The sequence below is a fragment of the Coregonus clupeaformis genome, chromosome 21 (assembly GCF_020615455.1).
Source record: "Coregonus clupeaformis isolate EN_2021a chromosome 21, ASM2061545v1, whole genome shotgun sequence".
NCBI classification, from domain to species: domain Eukaryota; kingdom Metazoa; phylum Chordata; class Actinopteri; order Salmoniformes; family Salmonidae; genus Coregonus; species Coregonus clupeaformis.
This window is the reverse complement of record NC_059212.1, coordinates 19000987-19006929: the sequence shown is the minus strand read 5'-3', so window position 1 is coordinate 19006929 and position 5943 is coordinate 19000987.

The following is a 5943-nucleotide window of genomic DNA, read 5'->3' as shown; positions in this document are numbered from 1 at the left end:
TGAAATTGCCTGGAAACCCAACGTTGAATTGTATAGAATTTTATGTCGGGCAGAAATGAGCGTTTGAATCAGGAAAGTTTCCTCTCATGACCTAAAAGCCAGAATGTTAAATACAATTATATTTTAACGTACTTTACATTTTTACATTTTAGTAGACGCTCTTATCCAGAGCGACTTACAGTTAGTGAAGTGCATAAATGTTTCATACTGGCCCCCCGTGGGAATCGAACCCACAACCCTGGCGTTGCAAGCGCCATGCTCTACCAACTGAGCTACAAGAGGCCTGTTCATTTCCTACTGCCAAAATGAACAGCTGCATGGTAAAGTACGTTAAAAATATCATAACATTCTGGCTTTTAGGTCATGAGAGGAAACTTTCCTGATTCAAACTCATTTCTGCCCGACATAAAATTCTATGCAATTCAATGCCGGATTTCCAGGCAATGCATGAAACAACTTTATAATGGAGGAAACCCAAATCCAACCGTTAGAGAAACTTATAGGTAAATACATGCATGGATACACTTTTAAAAGATCAAAAAGGAAAAAATATTTAAAAAATAATAATGTATCAATAGTCCATCCAATTGCTCGTATTTCAACCTTCAAATCACTCTAAACTCCCATGTGAATTTGGCTCATTATACTGAGGGAAATGGATTAACATTGCCATCTTGCGGTATGAAAAAAGAATTGCACAGAGCTACTCATGTAGTGCTGAGTACATTCATGTAATACATCCATTCACCACAAGAGGGGCTTCTGCAAAACGATTAAGGGGTTGTTTAAGATGGTTGGACAAGGTGTCTGGGCCACCCTCCTGCGCCGTGCAGCACAGAGCGGGCCCATCCACATCCACAGCAGCTGTAATTATTAAACAGGGGTGTAATTACAGCTGGAGAACCAGATGTCAACAGAGAGAAACATTTGATTTCGATCAGCCAGTTTGTGTCACCTCTAAGGAATGGTAGTTTAACACTAACCCAATATAGTGTTGTAGCCAGGGTTTCTGAAAAATCTGAAAATGATTAAAAGATCTGTAGTCGAGAGCTTCAAGTTCTTCGGGGTCCACATCACTAAGGAATTAACATGGTCCACACACATCCACACAGTTGTTGAAAGGGCACGACAGCACCTCCTCCACCTCAGGAGGCTGAAAAGATTTGTAATGGGCCCTCAGATCCTCAAAAGGTTATACAGCTGCACCATTGAGAGCATCTTGACTGGCTGCATCACTGTTTGGTACGGCAACTGCAAGGCACCCGTACGCAAGGCGCTACAGAGGGTGGTGAGTACGGCCCAGTACATCACTGGGGCTGAGCTCCCTGCCATCCCAACCTGGTCTCAGAGCATTTTGTATTATTCTGTACGTAAATCCGAGGACTCCATTTAGTCTATGTTACGTTTTTATGGTATGTATTAATTTGTGAATGTCCATCACCCATTTTGTATGATATGTTACGAATTAGAATTCGTATTAAATGTTACGAATTTGCCAAATTTACAATATTTACATTTACGTCATTTAGCAGACGCTCTTATCCAGAGCGACTTACAAATTGGTGCATTGAACTTATGATAGCCAGTGGGACAACCACCCTATTTTTATTTTTTTCAATATGTTATGAATTTGCTGAACGTACAATATGTTACAAATTTGTACAAAAACGTATGATATGTTATGAATTCTAGCTAGGTGGCAAGGTGACTAACATTAGCTAGCATGCTAACGTTATCTAGGCTAGGGGTTCGGGTTAAGTTTAGGAGTTAGGTTAAAGGGTTAGGGGAAGGGTTAGCTAAAAGGGTTACGGGAAGGGTTAGCTAGAAGGGTTAATGTTCGAGTTAGGGGAAGGGTTAGCTAAAAGGGTTAAGGTTAGGGTTAGGGGAAGGGTTAGCTAACATGCTAAGTCCTTTTTTTTTTTTTTCTGGGGGAATGGATCAGCTTAATATTGCAGATAGATTGTATCTTCTATCAATGTAATTGTCTGCATCACTTCCAATCCCCCATGTTTTTAAAAAAATATATATACTCCCCTTTATTACTTTTCAACCCCACCATCCTTTCCCTACTTGGAGTAAATTAGTGAACAACAATGCCCAGGCCTCTACTTCTGGTCTATACTTACTATCTACACCTTATGGACAGAGTTAATTTTACAATAATTCTATTATATATATATATATATATATATATATATATATATATATATATATATTTTGCTCCTGAACTTCTTCTACTCTCAACCTCTCTGATCATTTTCATGATGTCCATCTGGTTTGCTTCTATATGCCATATCTTTCTAACTGTGCTCTTTCCCAAAAGCTCCCAACATACAACCTATATACTTATTATGGACACAGTATGCTTACATTATTAGCTATCTTTGTTATTATTTGTTGTTATTTGTTATTAGTCCCATCCTTCAACTCTATTCAATACCTCCCATCTATCTAGGGCGGCAGGTAGCTTAGTGGTTAAGAGCGTTGTGCCAGCAACCGAAAGGTCGCTGGTTCTCATCCCCCAGCCGACTAAGTGAAAAATCTGTCGATGTGCACTTGAGCAAGGCACTTAACCCTAATTGCTCCTGTAAGTCGCTCTGGATAAGAGCGTCTGCTAAATGACCAATTTATATTATATTATTTTTATATCTCTTAACACCATCCATATAGGGTTTCTATTTGCCATATATACAGTGGGGGAAAAAAGTATTTAGTCAGCCACCAATTGTGCATGTTCTCCCACTTAAAAAGATGAGAGAGGCCTGTAATTTTCATCATAGGTACACGTCAACTATGACAGACAAATTGAGAGAAAAAAATCCAGAAAATCACATTGTAGGATTTTTATGAATTTATTTGCAAATTATGGTGGAAAATAAGTATTTGGTCAATAACAAAGTTTTTCAATACTTTGTTATATACCCTTTGTTGGCAATGACACAGGTCAAACGTTTTCTGTAAGTCTTCACAAGGTTTTCACACACACTGTTGCTGGTATTTTGGCCCATTCCTCCATGCAGATCTCCTCTAGAGCAGTGATGTTTTGGGGCTGTCGCTGGGCAACACGGACTTTCAACTCCCTCCAAAGATTTTCTATGGGGTTGAGATCTGGAGACTGGCTAGGCCACTCCAGGACCTTGAAATGCTTCTTACGAAGCCACTCCTTCATTGCCCGGGCGGTGTGTTTGGGATCATTGTCATGCTGAAAGACCCAGCCACGTTTCATCTTCAATGCCCTTGCTGATGAAAGGAGGTTTTCACTCAAAATCTCACGATACATGGCCCCATTCATTCTTTCCTTTACACGGATCAGTCGTCCTGGTCCCTTTGCAGAAAAACAGCCCCAAAGCATGATGTTTCCACCCCCATGCTTCACAGTAGGTATGGTGTTCTTTGGATGCAACTCAGCATTCTTTGTCCTCCAAACACGACGAGTTGAGTTTTTACCAAAAAGTTCTATTTTGGTTTCATCTGACCATATGACATTCTCCCAATCCTCTTCTGGATCATCCAAATGCACTCTAGCAAACTTCAGACGGGCCTGGACATGTACTGGCTTAAGCAGGGGGACACGTCTGGCACTGCAGGATTTGAGTCCCTGGCGGCGTAGTGTGTTACTGATGGTAGGCTTTGTTACTTTGGTCCCAGCTCTCTGCAGGTCATTCACTAGGTCCCCCCGTGTGGTTCTGGGATTTTTGCTCACCGTTCTTGTGATCATTTTGACCCCGCGGGGTGAGATCTGCGTGGAGCCCCAGATCGAGGGAGATTATCAGTGGTCTTGTATGTCTTCCATTTCCTAATAATTGCTCTCACAGTTGATTTCTTCAAACCAAGCTGCTTACCTATTGCAGATTCAGTCTTCCCAGCCTGGTGCAGGTCTACAATTTTGTTTCTGGTGTCCTTTGACAGCTCTTTGGTCTTGGCCATAGTGGAGTTTGAAGTGTGACTGTTTGAGGTTGTGGACAGGTGTCTTTTATACTGATAACAAGTTCAAACAGTTGCCATTAATACAGGTAACGAGTGGAGGACAGAGGAGCCTCTTAAAGAAGAAGTTACAGGTCTGTGAGAGCCAGAAATCTTGCTTGTTTGTAGGTGACCAAATACTTATTTTCCACCATAATTTGCAAATAATGTCACGGTTTCGGCCGAGGCTGCTCCTCCTCCTTGTTCGGGCAGGCTTCGGCGGTCGTCGTCTCCGGAGTACTAGCTGCCACCGTTCTATGTTTCATGTTCGTTTGGTTTTGTCTCTTTGTAACACCTGTCCCTTGTTTGTGTTTGATTTTGTTCCCTATTTAGTTTCGTTTGTTTGGGTCAGGTGTTATGTGTGATTGTTATTGTCAGCCTGCCTCCGAGGAGTTTGTCTCTCTCATTGTTGTATTTTCGAGTTCGAGACTGCGTGCGCTTTTTCTTGTTTTCCGCACTGTGTGTTGTGCGTAATTGTTCGCGCCGCCCGGTTGGGTTGGCGACTTATTTCCTGTGTTGGACCTTACTAAAGTCTGTTGAAGTCATCCTTGTCCCTGCGCTTGATTCCTTTCACTCATCCACACACAGCACTCTGACAGAATCACACATCACCCATGGAATCAGCAGGAGCGACCGCGCCAACAGCAGGTATGGAGGAACGTCTTCGTGGGCAGGAGGACCGGATTAACCAGGTCTGTCATGCCCTGGAGGGGGTGATGAACACTCTCCACCGATGGGAAACCAGCGGGGTACCCACGACCCCACCTACCGAACCATCCCCATCGGTCAGTCCTCCTGTCCCATCTCCGGAACCCAGTGGGATTCGGCTCTCGCTCCCGAGGGCGTACGACGGCTCCGCTGCCGGGTGTCAAGGGTTCCTGCTGCAAGTGGAGCTCTACCTCGCCACCGTACACCCGGCGCCCTCGGGACACGAGAGCGTCTCAGCCCTCATCTCCTGTCTCACCGGCAAGGCGTTGGAGTGGGCCAACGCCGAATGGAGGAGAATGGACGCCGCTACCACTACCTATGCGGAGTTCTCCCGCCGCTTCCGTGCTGTGTTTGACCATCCACCAGAGGGGAAGGCGGCGGGGGAGCGTCTGTTCTACCTCCGACAGGGGATGAGGAGCGCCCAGGACTTTGCCTTGGAATTCCGGACTCTAGCGGCCGATGCGGGGTGGAATGAGCGGGCCCTTATAGACCACTTCCGTTGCAGCCTCCGGGAGGACGTCCAGTGAGAGTTGGCGTGCAGGGACACCTCGTTGACCTTTGACCAACTTGTCGACATGGCCATTCGGCTGGATACCCTGCTCGCCACCCGTGGACGTCCCGGGTGGGGTTCGCCCATTCCACTCTCCAGCACCTCCGAGCCGAGCCCTATGGAGCTCGGGGGTGCTGGCGCTAGAGAATGGAGGAGTAGGAACCCGAGGGGGCCGTTCCCTGCACTAACTGTGGCCGTGGAGGGCACACCGCGGCTAGGTGTTGGGGAGGGTCCCCGGTGGAGGAGAAGGCAGGTCACGCATTGGGGGTCCCCCAGGTGAGTAGGCGCCCTACTTACCCAGAGCTTTCTGTCGTTCACCTAACCTTGCCTGTTTGTTTTCCACAGGTTGCACCTCGTTCCCAGCATAAGGCGCTGGTAGATTCAGGCGCAGCTGGGAATTTTGTAGATCGCCAGTTTTGTATAGAGTTAGGGATTCCCCTCCTTCCAGTTGATAAGCCTTTCCCTGTTCATGCCCTAGATAGCCGTCCGTTAGGGTCTGGGTTGATTAGGGAGGTCACAGCACCCCTTCAAATGATGGCGCAGGAGGGTCATGAGGAGACGATTCAGCTCTATCTGATTGACACTCCTGCGTATCCGGTAGTGCTGGGCCTTCCCTGGTTGATGACCCATGACCCTACTATTATGTGGCAAGAGAAAGCTCTTAAAGGGTGGTCTGCCCAGTGTGAGGGGCGGTGTCTGGGTGTTTCCATAGGGGCGACCTC